Consider the following 16,068-nt stretch of genomic DNA (forward strand, 5'->3'; position numbering starts at 1 on the left):
GCAATGTGGACTTAAATAAGCAGAAGGATGCCTTGAAATTCTGAATGACTCTTATTGTTTTGGCAGCATTAGGGAATTTGCTCTGCATCATTTGTAAGTATTGCTAGCAGGGGAGGTGGTGGCTGTTTTTTAAAGAGAGTTGGTTGCCCCCCCCCTAAAATATTTGAGGGGGCTGGAGCCCTCAAAGTTGACTGGCATTGCCATTCAAATGGTGTGCATGCATCATGTCTCGTGATCAATTTGTTGGGGCAGGGACTGCCTGCTACCCCCCAATATTTAATTCAATATTTTATCCAACTCAGTGGTGTACTGTTGGAAAATGTCAATCACTTCTCCTACCTGGGCAGTTATCATTCCACGAGGGCTGACATTGATGCCGAAATCCATCATCGACTGAGCTCTGCAAGTGCAGCTTTCTCCCAACTGAAGTGCAGAGTGTTTGAGGACCAGGACATTCGCAGGGAAACCAAAATGCTTGTTTACAAAGCTATTGTACTACAAACCTTACTTATTGTATGCTTGTGAAACATGGACCACTTATAAAAGCCATCTCTAACTCCTCGAAAGATTCCATCAGCAGTGTCTCCGGAAATTTTTACACATCACTTGGGAAGACAGGCAAACAAATGCGAGAGTTGCTGGAAAAAGCAAAGATCAGCAGTGTCGAAACAATGATTCTTCAACATTAACTTTGTTGGACTGGTCATGTTGTTCGGATGCCTGATTATTGTCTTCCAAAGGAACTACTCTGTACAGAACTTTAAATTGGAAAGCGTAATGCTGGTGGTCAACAAAAGAGGTCTAAAGACTCGCTCAAGGCAAATGTTTGAAAAATGTAGTATAAACACCGACAACTGGGAAACACTGGCTTGCGAGCGCTACAATTGGGGAATAGCCTTTGCCAAAGGTGTCATGGGCTTTGAAGACGCTCAAAGTCAGGACAAAAGGGAGAAATGTGCTAAGAGGAAGGCACATTTGGCAAATCCACACCGTGATCAACTCCCTCCTGGAAACCTATGTCCTCACTGTGGAAAGTGTGGATCCAGAATTGGCCTCCACAATCACTTACTGTGCCAGTGATGCCGTTCTCCTCTTCTCAGGGACTGGCACATTCAGACAGCAAGCGGAACATCCCAGAAGACATGCAAGGTGCTGAGTAGAATGGATTCCTTCAGCAATGGGGAAGGACTTTACAATCCAGAAAGGCCCGACTGAAACGCCACAGATGACAGAGTTGGGCTCTTGTTCATCAGCTTGGGAACTGGCGATGAAGACCATTCTCTTGAATGTGGCCCTGTGAAGGAAGGAGGACTTGGTATTCTCCTGGAAGACGTGGGGAATGGATGCCCAGTGCCCCTGCCCTGACATTACTCCCAAAGAAAGCTTGGCCCACCCACTTCAAGACAAGAGCATCTCCTTTCTGATCTCATGGCAAAAGGTTCTTCTCCTATTCTCTGTTTATGCTCAGCTTGTAGGATGTTCTCCCACCCCATGCAAATCTATCCTTCCTCTTTCCTGTTCTTTTTACAAGGGCAGCTTCCCCCACATTTATAACAAATATAACAAATAAAACACACAAAAGAAAACACAACAATACTAAAAAAAGACAAAAAGACAAAAATATAAACTCTTATTACTTCTAAAACCCAATCTAGCTTTCATTGTTATCTGACTTCCTCAAATCCCCCCAACTGAATTTCATTGTATCACCTTGTAACAGTTCTCCAAAATCATCTTTCTAATAAAATTAACTCCTTCAATTCACTATCATCTTCTCTTTTCTTAATAGTCTATGTCCATAATGCTTTGCAACTCATTCTTATTCTAATTCTAAGCCTATTTGGTACTTTCAAGTGACTTCTAATTATCTTATATTACAATATTTAGCTAGATAATCTTTAAATTTATTCCTATCTTCTTGGTATTCCTCTTCTTTCTGATCGTGGATTCTTCCAGTCAGGTCGGCCAGCTCCAAAAAGTCCTACATCTTCATCTGCCATTCTTCTACAGTTAGTATTTCTTGCAATTTCCACTTTTTAGCTATTAGCAGTCTTGCCTCTTTAGTGGCATACAAAAATAATCTAGCATCTTTTTGGGTCAATTCCAATCCTATTATTCCAAGTAAAAAGGCTTCTGGTTTCTTAACAAATGTACTTTTCAACATTTTTTCCAACTCATTATAAATCTTTTCCCAGAAGTCTTTCACCTTGGGACACATCCACCACATAGGATAAAAGGTGCCTTCTTTTTCCAACATAAATTATCATTCGTGTGATAAATCTTTGCTAATTTTAACAGGGCTAAGTACCATCTATACATCATTTTCATGACGTTTTCTTTTAACACAGTACATGCAGTAAACTTAACCCCTTTCTAATAAATTATTATTATTATTATTATTATTATTATTATTATTACTACTACTACTACTACTACTACTACTACTAAGGGTAGAACCCCAGCAACAACAATGTGGCAGACATGATGCAGGGAGGAGGCAGCAACCCTCCACCCCCTAAGATGGCATACGGTTGAGACCCAGCTGCCCAGCTGCAATGCCACCCATTGGGAAAAGGTGAGTGGACTTCTGAGCTCACAAGAACTGTCTTTTTTCAGGAACAATCAGATGACCATGAGATGCAGCAGAAGAGCATCTCTGACTGCATGGCTTTAAAAGAGGGTGAGGCGACTTAACAGAAGAGAGTCCAGTCAAAGGCTGCTAGCATTTCCTCCTACCTGGGAACCTTTCCCCACTTGGCCTCCATACAGGCGTCTTGGCTCCGTCCCTCTTAAGTTGTGGATGAACATATCAGATGACACAGCAATTCTTCAAACAGCTCTTGTTTATTCACAGGCCAGAACAGAACAGAACTGGAGGGTTCAGCCAACCTGCTTATATAGAGCTCCACTACAAGGCAACAGTAACAATCTTTGTGTAACTATCCAATCACTGAATGTCACTTTCATTATTTTTTTTAAAGATATTTATTAAAGATTTTAAACATTAAATTCACCAAACACATATAACACCCTCACCCAAATAGAACAAACAAAGAACAACAGAAAAAAGCAAAAAGAATAACATATAGTAACAAACACACCACAAAATCAAGTATCCAACATCCATCTTTTCTTAAGCTTTTGGACTTCCTCGCATCTCCCATTCCTGCGTTCCCAGTTATAGAATTATAAACAGCAATTTATCGCCTTATTTCAACTCTTATTTTGTAGTTTTCAAATATTATGTCCCCGACTTTAAACATTTTTATCAAATACTTAAATACTTAATTTAGACATAATGTTATTCCAAAGTTTATCTTATTTCTCAGATCTCACTTATTCTCATGTTTCTTTCAACTAAATTGCTGGTGCCGTGTTGTTTTCAGTCCTGCATCCTTCTTAACACTCATACAATTTACAATGTTTTTGTAAATAGTCCTTAAACTTTTTCCAGTCCTCTTCCACTGCCTCTTCTCCCAGGTCTCGGATTCTGCCAGCCATTTCTGCCAGTTCCATATAGTCTATCAGTTGCGTCTGCCATTCTTCCACGGTGGGCAAATCTTGGGTCTTCCAATGTTTTGCGATAAGTATTCTTGCTGCTGTTGTTGCATACATAAAAAAAGTTTGATCCTTCTTTGACACCCTCTGACCAACAATACCCAAAAGGAAGGCCTCTGGTTTCTTAGAGAAGGTATACTTAAATACCTTTTTCAATTCATTATATATCATTTCCCAGAAAGCCTTAACCCTAGGGCAGGTCCACCAGAGGTGAAAGAATGTTCCTTCAGTTTCCTTACATTTCCAACATTTGTTTCAGGCAGGTGATATATTTTTGCAAGCTTGACTGGGGTCATGTACCACCTATATATCATTTTCATAACATTTTCTTTCAAGGCATTACATGCCATGAACTTCACACCGGTGGTCCATAACCTTTCCCAGTCAGCAAACATAATATTGTACCCAATGTCCTGTGCCCATTTTATCATAGCTGATTTAACCGTTTCATCTTGTGTATTCCATTTTAACAGCAAGTTGTACATTTTTGAAAGTACCTTAGTCTTAGGTTCTAGCAGTTCTGTTTCTAGTTTCGATTTTTCCACCTGGAATCCTATCTTTTTATCCAAGTTGAAAACCTCCTTAATCTGAGCATAATGTAGCCAATCTCGCACTTTATCCTTTAATTTCTCCAAACTCTGCAATCTCCAAGTATCTCCATCTTTTTCCTTATTTGCATATGTGGACCTGAGTGAAAACTATCTACAGTATCCCCCTGCTGGCCCAAGGTGAGAACTTCAGTACATAACAGTCCCGGCTGGCCAGTGTCTCCTCTCTCTCTGAAATAAGCTGAGATGCTGTCTTAATGAGAAAAAACTTTGACTGCTGCTTCTGTGCCAAAGATGGCCGGGAAGGAGCCATGCCCAAATGGAGAAGGGGCAGTGGGGAAGAGGGGCAAGGGATGGCAGCCAGGACCCCCAGGGATGTCCTCTGGTCCTTCATCCCAGGAGCTGGAGCTGGAGCCTCATCCCTGTAGGCAGTGGCCCTGTGGAGAAAAAAGGACATCATATTTTGTGTCCAGGGGAGCTGTTTATCAGCTCCATCTGGTACGCAGGCTAAGACCCTACCTGCCCGCAGACTGTCTCACCAGAGTGGTGCATGCTCTAGTTATCTCCCGCTTGGACTACTGCAATGCGCTCTATGTGGGGCTACCTGTGAAGGTGACCCGGAAACTACAACTAATCCAGAATGTGGCAGCTACACTGGTGACTGGGAGTGGCCGCTGAGACCATATAACACTGGTCTTGAAAGACCTACACTGGCTCCCAGGACATTTCCGAACACAATTCAAAGTGTTGGTGCTGACCTTTAAAGCCCTAAACAGCCACTAGACCTGATGGAGTGTCTCCACCCCCATCGTTCTACCCGGACACTGAGGACCAGTGCCGAGGGTCTTCTGGCGTTTCCCTCACTGTGAGAAGCCAAGTTACAGGGAAACCAGGCAGAGGGCCTTCTCGGTAGTGGCACCCGCCCTGTGGAATGCCCTCCCACCAGATGTCAAAGAGAAAAACAACTACCAGACTTTTAGAAGACATCTGAAGGCAGGCTTGTTTAGGGAAGCTTTTAATGTTGAATAGGTTATTGTATTTTAGTGTTCTGTTAGAAGCTGCCCAGAGTGGCTGGGGAAACCCAGCCAGATGGGCGGGGTATAAATAATAAATTATTATTATTATTATCAAATGGGAATGGGCTGTGACTGACCAAAACTATGGACAGAACGTCAACTCATTCAACTGTCTCAGCCACACCAAACCCCCCTTTTGATTCTTTTGATTTTTTGGCCAAGAACATAAAGTCAAATGCACGCATGTTAGATGTGCCAAAGTTGCAGGCCTCCTGTAATCGTCAAGGAATGATGGAAACATGCACCTGCGAACCAGAGCATCTGGGATGAGGTGGCTTTCAAAGAGGGTGAGACAATTGCATGGTCTATCCAATGCAAGTAGCCTTCATGGCTATGCTCAGCCTCCACAGTTGGAGGGAGCAATGCTTCTGAAAAGCGCTTGCTGGAAGCCACAGGTGGGGAGAGTGTTCCTATGACTCCCCAAAGGTATTTCACAAGGACCTATGCAGCCTTAAAGAGAATACAGTGATACCTCGGGTTACAGATGCTTCAAGTTATAGACGCTTCAGGTTACAGACTCCGCTAACCCAGAAATAGTACCTCGGGTTAAGAACTTTGCTTCAGGATGAGAACAGAAATCGTGCTCCGGTGGTGCGGCGGCAGCAGAAGCATCTCCAAATGGGCTCTCACCATTTTTGGGCAAGCCTTGAATGACCCGGACAGCAGCGTCAAACTGCTTCTGGTAATCGGGTTCTTCTTCCTTCATCCCCATTGTCTCCGCCGCTGCCAGTCTTGGAAGAAAAGCAGAGGTGCTGAGGAAAACCAAAGGCTCTGGAGGGAGAAAGGTAAAGAGATTCGTTTGCTGCAGGTTCTCAGAGGGTGATGAAACCAGCATTTGAAATTCGCCAGGTTGGCACCTGGCAATCCGCCACTTGCAACCAAGGATTTTTGCTGAAAGTGTGACCCCGGGGCTTGGGGATTTTTTTGAAACAAATCTTTTTCCGCTGGTTAAGTTGTCAAGAGCTGATTTCTTGTCCTGCGATAAAAAGCCTTCTGTATAGACCGTCAAACCATTCAGGGGAGCATTTGCAACCGGTTGGCACCATATTTGACTGAATTCCCATAAATCATATTTTTGATGAAGTTGTGACCCCGGGGCTTAGGGATTTTTTCAAAAAACCCTTTTGCCACCGGTTAAGTTGTCAAGGGCTGATTTCTTGTCCTGTGATAAAAAATCCTTCTGTTTCCATTGCCAAAGCTTTCAGGGGAGCATTTGCAACCATTTCGCACCATATATGACTGAATTGCCAAAAGTCAGATTTTTGCTGAAATTGTGACCCCAGGGCTTAGGGATTTTTTCAAAAAAATCTTTTTCCACTGGTTAAGTTGTTGAGGTCTGAATTCTTGTCCTGTGATAAAAAGCCTTCTGTTTCCATCGCCAAAGCTTTCAGGGGAGCATTTGCAACCCGTTGGCACCATTTTTGAGTAAATTTTCAAAAGTCAGATTTTTGCTGAAATTGTGACCTCGGGGCTTCGGGGTTTTTTCAAAAAAGAATATTTCCGCCGGTTAAGTTGATGAGGGCTGATTTCTTGTCCTGTGATAAGAAGCCTTCTGTTTCCATCGCCAAAGCTTTTAGGGGAGCATTTGCTGAAATTGTGACCCCGGGGCTTAGGGATTTTTTCAAAAAATCTTTTTCCGCCTATTAAGTTGTCGAGGCCTGATTTCTTGTCCTGTGATAGAAAGCTTCCTTTTTCAACCGCCAAACCTTTCAGGGGAGCATTTGCAACTGGATGGCGCCATATTTGACTGAATTGCCAAATGTCAGATTTTTGCTGAAATTGTGACCCCGGGTTTAGGGATTTTTTTAAAAAAATCTTCTTCCGCCAGTTAAGTTGTCGAGGGCTGATTTCTAGTCCTGTGATAAAAAGCCTTCTGTTTCGACTGCCAAACCTTTCAGGGGAGCATTTGCAACCGTTCTCCAACATATTTGACTTAATTCCCGAAAGTCAGATTTTTGCTGAAATTGTGACCCCGGGTAAGGATTTTTTCAAAAAATCTTTTTCCGCCGGTTAAGTTGTCGAGGGCTGATTTCTTGTCCTGTGGTAAAAAGCCTTCTGTTTCGACTTCCAAACCATTCAGGGGAGCAGTTTCAACCGTTCGGCACCATATTTGACTTAATTCCCGAAAGTCAGATTTTTGCTGAAATTGTGACCCCGGAGCTTAGGGATTTTTTCAAAAAATCTTTTTCCACCGGTTAAGTTGTCGAGGCCTGATTTCTTGTCCTGTGATAGAAAGCTTCCTTTTTCAACCACCAAACCTTTTAGGGGAGCATTTGCAACTGGATGGCGCCATATTTGACTGAATTGCCAAATGTCAGATTTTTGCTGAAATTGTGACCCCGGGGCATAGGGAGTTTTTCAAAAAAATCTTTTTCCGCCGGTTAAGTTGTTGAGGACTGATTTCTTGTCCTGTGATAAAAAGCCTTCTTTTTCGACCGCCAATCCTTTCAGGGGAGCATTTGCAACTGTTCTCCACCATATTTGACTTAATTCCCGAAAGTCAGATTTTTTTGCTGAAATTGTGACCCCGGGGCTTAGGGATTTTTTCAAAAAATCTTTTTCCACCGGTTAAGTTGTCGAGGCCTGATTTCTTGTCCTGTGATAGAAAGCTTCCTTTTTCAACCACCAAACCTTTAAGGGGAGCATTTGCAACTGGACGGTGCCATATTTGACTGAATTGCCAAATGTCAGATTTTTGCTGAAGTTGTGACCCCGGGGCTTAGGGATTTTTTCAAAAAACCTTTCTCTGCCGGTTAAGTTGCTAAGGGCTGATTTCTTCTCCTGTGATAAAAAGCCTTCTGTTTCTGCCAAACCTTTCAGGGCAGCAGTTTCAACCGCTCGGCACCGTATTTGACTGAATAGACGAAAGTCAGATTTTTGCTGAAATTGTGACCCCGAGGCTTATGGAATTTTTCAAAAAAAAAAATCCCGCCAGTTAAGTTGCTGAGGGCTGGTTTCTTGTCCTGTGGTAAAAAGCATTCAGTTTCGACCACCAAACCTTTCAGGGGAGCATTTACAACTGGACGGCACCATATTTGACTGAATTGCCGAAAGTCAGATTTTTGCTGAAATTGTGCCCCCAGGGCTTAGGGATTTTTTCAAAAAAACCGTTTTCCGCCGGTTAAGTTGTCGAGGGATGATTTCTTGTCCTGTGATAAAAAGCCTTCTGTTTCGACCGCCAAACCTTTCAGGGGAGCATTTGCAACCGTTCTCCACCATATTTGACTGAATTGCCAAATGTCAGATTTTTGCTGAAATTGTGACCCCGGGGCTTATGGAATTTTTCAAAAAAAAAATCCCGCCAGTTAAGTTGCTGAGGGCTGGTTTCTTGTCCTGTGGTAAAAAGCATTCAATTTTGACCACCAAACCTTTCAGGGGAGCATTTGCAACTGGACGGCGCCATATTTGACTGGATTGCCAAATGTCAGATTTTTGCTGAAATTGTGACCCCGGGGCTCAGGGATTTTTCCAAAAAAACCTTTTTCTGCCGGTTAAGTTGCTGAGGGCTGATTTCTTGTCCTGTGATAAAAAGCCTTCTGTTTCGACCGCCAAACCTTTCAGGGGAGCATTTCCCATCGGTTGGCACCATATATGACTGAATTCCCGAAGGTCAAATTTTTGCTGAAATTGTGATCCCGGGATTTAGAGATTTTTTCAAAAAAACCTTTTTCTGCCGGTTAAGTTGTCGAGGGCTGATTTCTTGTCCTGTGGTAAAAAGCCTTCTGTTTCGACCTCCAAACCTTTCAGGGGAGCATTTGCAATCGGTTGGCACCATATTTGACTGAATTCCCGAAGGTCAAATTTTTGCTGTAATTGTGACCTCGGGGTTTAGGGATTAAAAAAAAAAAAAATTCCGCCGGTTAAGTTGCTGAGGGCTGATCTCTTGTCCTGTGATAAAAAGCCTTCTGTTTCGACTGCCAAACCTTTCAGGGGAGCAGTTGCAACCGTTCGGCACCATATTTGACTGAATTGCCGAAAGTAAGATTTTTGCTGAAATTGTGACCCCAGCGCTTAGGGATTTTTTCAAAAAATCTTTTTCCGCCTATTAAGTTGTCGAGGCCTGATTTCTTGTCCTGTGATAGAAAGCTTCCTTTTTCAACCGCCAAACCTTTCAGGGGAGCATTTGCAACTGGATGGCGCCATATTTGACTGAATTGCCAAATGTCAGATTTTTGCTGAAATTGTGACCCCGGGTTTAGGGATTTTTTTAAAAAAATCTTCTTCCGCCAGTTAAGTTGTCGAGGGCTGATTTCTAGTCCTGTGATAAAAAGCCTTCTGTTTCGACTGCCAAACCTTTCAGGGGAGCATTTGCAACCGTTCTCCAACATATTTGACTTAATTCCCGAAAGTCAGATTTTTGCTGAAATTGTGACCCCGGGTAAGGATTTTTTCAAAAAATCTTTTTCCGCCGGTTAAGTTGTCGAGGGCTGATTTCTTGTCCTGTGGTAAAAAGCCTTCTGTTTCGACTTCCAAACCATTCAGGGGAGCAGTTTCAACCGTTCGGCACCATATTTGACTTAATTCCCGAAAGTCAGATTTTTGCTGAAATTGTGACCCCGGAGCTTAGGGATTTTTTCAAAAAATCTTTTTCCACCGGTTAAGTTGTCGAGGCCTGATTTCTTGTCCTGTGATAGAAAGCTTCCTTTTTCAACCACCAAACCTTTTAGGGGAGCATTTGCAACTGGATGGCGCCATATTTGACTGAATTGCCAAATGTCAGATTTTTGCTGAAATTGTGACCCCGGGGCATAGGGAGTTTTTCAAAAAAATCTTTTTCCGCCGGTTAAGTTGTTGAGGACTGATTTCTTGTCCTGTGATAAAAAGCCTTCTTTTTCGACCGCCAATCCTTTCAGGGGAGCATTTGCAACTGTTCTCCACCATATTTGACTTAATTCCCGAAAGTCAGATTTTTTTGCTGAAATTGTGACCCCGGGGCTTAGGGATTTTTTCAAAAAATCTTTTTCCACCGGTTAAGTTGTCGAGGCCTGATTTCTTGTCCTGTGATAGAAAGCTTCCTTTTTCAACCACCAAACCTTTAAGGGGAGCATTTGCAACTGGACGGTGCCATATTTGACTGAATTGCCAAATGTCAGATTTTTGCTGAAGTTGTGACCCCGGGGCTTAGGGATTTTTTCAAAAAACCTTTCTCTGCCGGTTAAGTTGCTAAGGGCTGATTTCTTCTCCTGTGATAAAAAGCCTTCTGTTTTGACCGCCAAACCTTTCAGGGCAGCAGTTTCAACCGCTCGGCACCGTATTTGACTGAATAGACGAAAGTCAGATTTTTGCTGAAATTGTGACCCCGAGGCTTATGGAATTTTTCCAAAAAAAAAATCCCGCCAGTTAAGTTGCTGAGGGCTGGTTTCTTGTCCTGTGGTAAAAAGCATTCAGTTTCGACCACCAAACCTTTCAGGGGAGCATTTGCAACTGGACGGCACCATATTTGACTGAATTGCCGAAAGTCAGATTTTTGCTGAAATTGTGCCCCCAGGGCTTAGGGATTTTTTCAAAAAAACCGTTTTCCGCCGGTTAAGTTGTCGAGGGATGATTTCTTGTCCTGTGATAAAAAGCCTTCTGTTTCGACCGCCAAACCTTTCAGGGGAGCATTTGCAACCGTTCTCCACCATATTTGACTGAATTGCCAAATGTCAGATTTTTGCTGAAATTGTGACCCCGGGGCTTATGGAATTTTTCAAAAAAAAAATCCCGCCAGTTAAGTTGCTGAGGGCTGGTTTCTTGTCCTGTGGTAAAAAGCATTCAATTTTGACCACCAAACCTTTCAGGGGAGCATTTGCAACTGGACGGCGCCATATTTGACTGGATTGCCAAATGTCAGATTTTTGCTGAAATTGTGACCCCGGGGCTCAGGGATTTTTCCAAAAAAACCTTTTTCTGCCGGTTAAGTTGCTGAGGGCTGATTTCTTGTCCTGTGATAAAAAGCCTTCTGTTTCGACCGCCAAACCTTTCAGGGGAGCATTTCCCATCGGTTGGCACCATATATGACTGAATTCCCGAAGGTCAAATTTTTGCTGAAATTGTGATCCCGGGATTTAGAGATTTTTTCAAAAAAACCTTTTTCTGCCGGTTAAGTTGTCGAGGGCTGATTTCTTGTCCTGTGGTAAAAAGCCTTCTGTTTCGACCTCCAAACCTTTCAGGGGAGCATTTGCAATCGGTTGGCACCATATTTGACTGAATTCCCGAAGGTCAAATTTTTGCTGTAATTGTGACCTCGGGGTTTAGGGATTAAAAAAAAAAAAAATTCCGCCGGTTAAGTTGCTGAGGGCTGATCTCTTGTCCTGTGATAAAAAGCCTTCTGTTTCGACTGCCAAACCTTTCAGGGGAGCAGTTGCAACCGTTCGGCACCATATTTGACTGAATTGCCGAAAGTAAGATTTTTGCTGAAATTGTGACCCCAGCGCTTAGGGATTTTTTCAAAAAAATCTTTTTCCGCCAGTTAAGTTATAGATGGCTGATTTCTTGTCCTGTGATAAAAGCCTTCTGTTTCGACCACCAAACCTTTCAGGGGAGCATTTGCAACCCATTGGCACCATATTTGAGTGAATTGCCAAAAGTCAGATTTTTGCGGAAATTGTGACCCCGGGGCTTAGGGATTTTTTTCAAAAAACTTCCAACTCTTTCCAACTCCTGCCATAGGCCTGCACATCTATTCTCGGGTTTTGGGTTGTTGTTTTGTTAATTCGTTTGCCGCTCTTTCCATGTTTCACTCTCTTCCAGATTGTGCAAAGTGGGCCTGGGCAGGCCTGGTCGTCCAGTCTTATACCTGCTGGTGGGATTGACAAAGCTGCCTCTGATTGGTTGACAAGGCATTCTGGGATTGACAAGGCATCTGACCCTCCCCTTCATTTCATAGCTCACCAATTAAGCAATTAACCAACTAACCAACTCTAGGCCAAACCCATCAGGAATGAGAACAGAAATCATGCTCCGGTGGTGCGGTGGCAGCAGGAGGCCCCATTAGCTAAAGTGGTGCTTCAGGTTAAGAACAGTTTCAGGTTAAGAATGGATTTCCAGAACGAATTAAGTATGTAACCAGAGGTACCACTGTAGAGGCATGGAAAGGCCGTATGGTTCAACCTTGTAAGCAACCAGATATTCACAACAGAAAATATTATCTGGGGACCACAGCTGAGGATCTGCCAAGCTTTCAACATCTGTGGACAAGTCAAGCCAGGGAGCCAAGCCACATGCACCAGTGATAATAATAATAATAATAATAATAATAATAATAATAATAATAATAATAATATTTCTATGCCACTCATTTCCTCTGGGCCTTGGATCTCCTCCTACCTTCAGAGTTCCTTCTCATGGTCACTGATAGGCACACGTGATCCTACTACTGGACTACTGATCCTGAAGAGCTGCCCAGCCCAACTTTTTGAGAAACTAAAGGATAAAGTGCGAGATTGGCTACATTATGCTCAGATTAGGGAGGTTTTTAATTTGGTTAAAAAAACAGGTTTCCAGGTGGAAAAATCGAAACTAGAAACAGAATTGTTAGAACCCAAGACTAAGGTACTTTCAAAAATGTACAACTTGCTGTTAACATGGAATACTCAAGATGAAACAGTTAAATCAGCCATGATAAAATGGGCACAGGACATTGGGTACAACATTATGTTGGCTGACTGGGAAAGGTTATGGACCACCGGTGTGAGGTTCACGGCATGTAATGCCTTGAAAGAAAATATTATGAAAATGATATATAGGTGGTACATGACCCCAGTCAAGCTTGCAAAAATATACCATTTGCATGATAACAAATGTTGGAAATGTAAGGAGACTGAAGGAACATTCTTTCACCTCTGGTGGACTTGCCCGAGGGTTAAGGCCTTCTGGGAAATGATTTATAATGAGTTAAAAAAGGTATTTAAATATACCTTCCCTAAGAAACCAGAGGCCTTCCTTTTGGGCATTGTTGGCCAGAGGGTGTTAAAGAAGGATCGAACTTTTTTTATGTACGCAACAACAGCAGCAAGAATACTTATCGCAAAACACTGGAAGACCCAAGATTTGCCCACGCTGGAAGAATGGCAGATGCAACTGACAGACTATATGGAGTTGGCAGAAATGACTGGCAGAATTCGAGACCTGGGAGAAGAGACAGTGGAAGAGGACTGGAAAAAGTTTAAGGACTATTTACAAAAACATTATAAGTTGTATGAATGTTAAGAAAATGCACGATAGAAAACAACATGGCATCAGCAATTTAGTTGAAAGAATATGAGAATAAGTGATGTTTAAGAAAAAGATGAAATTTGAAGTAATATTATGTTTAAACTAAGCAGTTAAGTATTTGATAAAAATATTTAAAGTCTGGGACATAATATTTGAGAATTACAAAATAAGAACTGAAATAAGGCGATAAATTGCTGCTTATAATTTTATAATTGAGAACGCAGGAAAGGGAGATGTGAGAGAGTCCAAAGGTTATGGAAGTATGATGTATGGACAGTTGTTTTCGCTGTATTTTTCTATTCTATGTTTATCTTTCTGTTTTTCTTTGTTTTCTTCTGTTTGTTATATCTTGGTGATGGTATTTTATATGTTGGGTGGTGTATTTTTTTGTTTAAAATTTGCAATAAATATCTTATAAAAAAAAAAGGGAACCAAGCCGCATGCATCAGTGATGGGTGATGCTAATACAGTGGTACCTCGGGTTAAGTACTTAATTCATTCCAGAGGTCCGTTCTTAACCTGAAGCACCACTTTAGCTAATGGGGCCTCCTGCTGCCGCCATGCCGCTGGAGCACGATTTCTGTTCTCATCCTGAAGCAAAGTTCTTAACCTGAAGCACTATTTCTGGGTTCGCAAAATAATGATGGTGATAATATAGTGGTACCTCAGGTTACAGACGCTTCAGGTTAAGAACGGACCTCCAGAATGAATTATGTTCTTAATCTGAGGTACCACTGTAGTAGTAGTAGTAGTAGTAGTAGTAGTAGTAGTAGTAGTAATTCTATGCCACTCCTCTCCTTTGGGCATTGTGCTCCTCCTACCTTCACAGTTCCTATTCATGATCAGTGATGGGCAAGTATCTTGCCAAGTCTCTCACCATCATCTGACAGGCATCCCTCTTGCAGGACCATATAAGGCTTGCTTGCAAAGCAGCTCTTTGTGACATTAGCTGGCACACAGGGGCCAGGCAGCTGGGTTGCCAGGCAGCTGAATTAATACAAATAAAATCAGGGGGGTCAAAGTGTGCTGGGATGAGGCCACCGTGGGTCTGGCCATAGTGTGCTGCTGTGGTGTGTGGTGGTGCCTCCCTTTGTTCTGCATCTTGCTCCCCTGCCCCTTCCTTTAGCTGCTGGATAGAATCATAGCATGGCAGAGTTGGAAGGGATCCCAAGGGTCATCTAGTCCAACCCCTGGCAATGCCAGGATCCTGCCCACAGCCAGTCCTGACTGGGCTCCAAACTCCGACCTTCTTCTTACCAGCCAGATGCACTGACCCTTTGCAATTCTGCCAATACTTTTTATTGCTTTTTTGTAACAACAACAGATAAAACAAATACTCTTACATTCAAAAATTTATATGTCTTCTTATTTACCCTGCGCCTTATTGCACCCAGACTTCCATCCCTTCAACGGTTTTCATGTCTCAAGTCTTTTCTTGCAGTTTCTTATTTACACTCCATCCACATCACAAGATGTACATTAATCCTGCTACAGTTTTTAAATTCTTACAATTACTCCGTATATATTCAACAAATTTACTCCAATCCTTTTCGAACTTTGCATCTTTTTGATTCCGAATCTTATAAGTCAATTTCGCCAATTCTATGTACAGTGGTGCCTTGCAAGACGAAATTAATCCGTTCCGCGAGTCTCTTCGTCTTGCAGTTTTTTCGTCTTGCGAAGCACGGCTATTAGCGGCTTTAAGAAAAAGAAACAAACTCGCAAGAACTCGCAAGACGTTTCATCTTGCGAAGCAAGCCCATAGCGAAATTCGTCTTGCGGAATGACTCAAAAAACGGAAAACTCTTTCGTCTTGCGCATTTTTCGTCTTGCGAGGCATTCGTCTTGCAAGGTACCACTGTATTCAAACATTTTTGTCTGCCACTCCATTAAAGTTGGGATTGCAATTCTGCATGGGGTGGAGAAAGGGGAGAGAGAAAGGTTTTGCTCTCTCTCTCTCTCAGGACATGGATATGAGAGCCACACCATGCACCCCTGTCAATATCTCAAGGGCCTTCACCAGGAGGAGGGAAGAAACTTGTTTTCTCCTGCTCCAAAGGCCCTCAGGACCTGAAGCCGTGGCTTCAAGTTACAGGAAAGGAGATTCAGACTCTACTTCAGGAAGAACTTTCTGACAGGAAGAACTGCTTGAGAATGGGAAGGAAGAAGAAGAAGAAGAAGAGTTTGGATTTGATATCCCGCCTTTCACTCCCTTTAAGGAGTCTCAAAGCGGCTAACATTCTCCTTTCCCTTCCTCCCCCACAACAAACACTCTGTGAGGTGAGTGGGGCTGAGAGACTTCAGAGAAATGTGAGTAGCCCAAGGTCACCCAGCAGCTGCATGTGGAGGAGCGGAGACGCGAACCCGGTTCCCCAGATTACGAGACTACCGCTCTTAACCACTACACCACACTGGCTCTCAGTGAGGAATCCCTCAGAAGGCGGTAGATTCTCGTTTCTGGGAGGTTTTTAAGTAGAGGTTGGATGGCCATCTGCCATGGATGCTTTAGCTGAGATTCCTGCATTGCAGAAATGTCCCCACTGTGGAAGGACCTGTGTTTATGGAAGAATAATCTTACTCGGCTTGAGTGATCACCAAAGAAGAAGATTTTATTCAAGTCGGCACCCCTGCAATGGGGTAAATTGGAATTTGGACTGTAGCCGAAGGCTATCGGTCTGCATCTTCCTGGC

This window comes from Podarcis bocagei, assembly GCF_964188305.1.
Source record: "Podarcis bocagei genome assembly, chromosome: 13".
Lineage (NCBI taxonomy): Eukaryota > Metazoa > Chordata > Lepidosauria > Squamata > Lacertidae > Podarcis > Podarcis bocagei.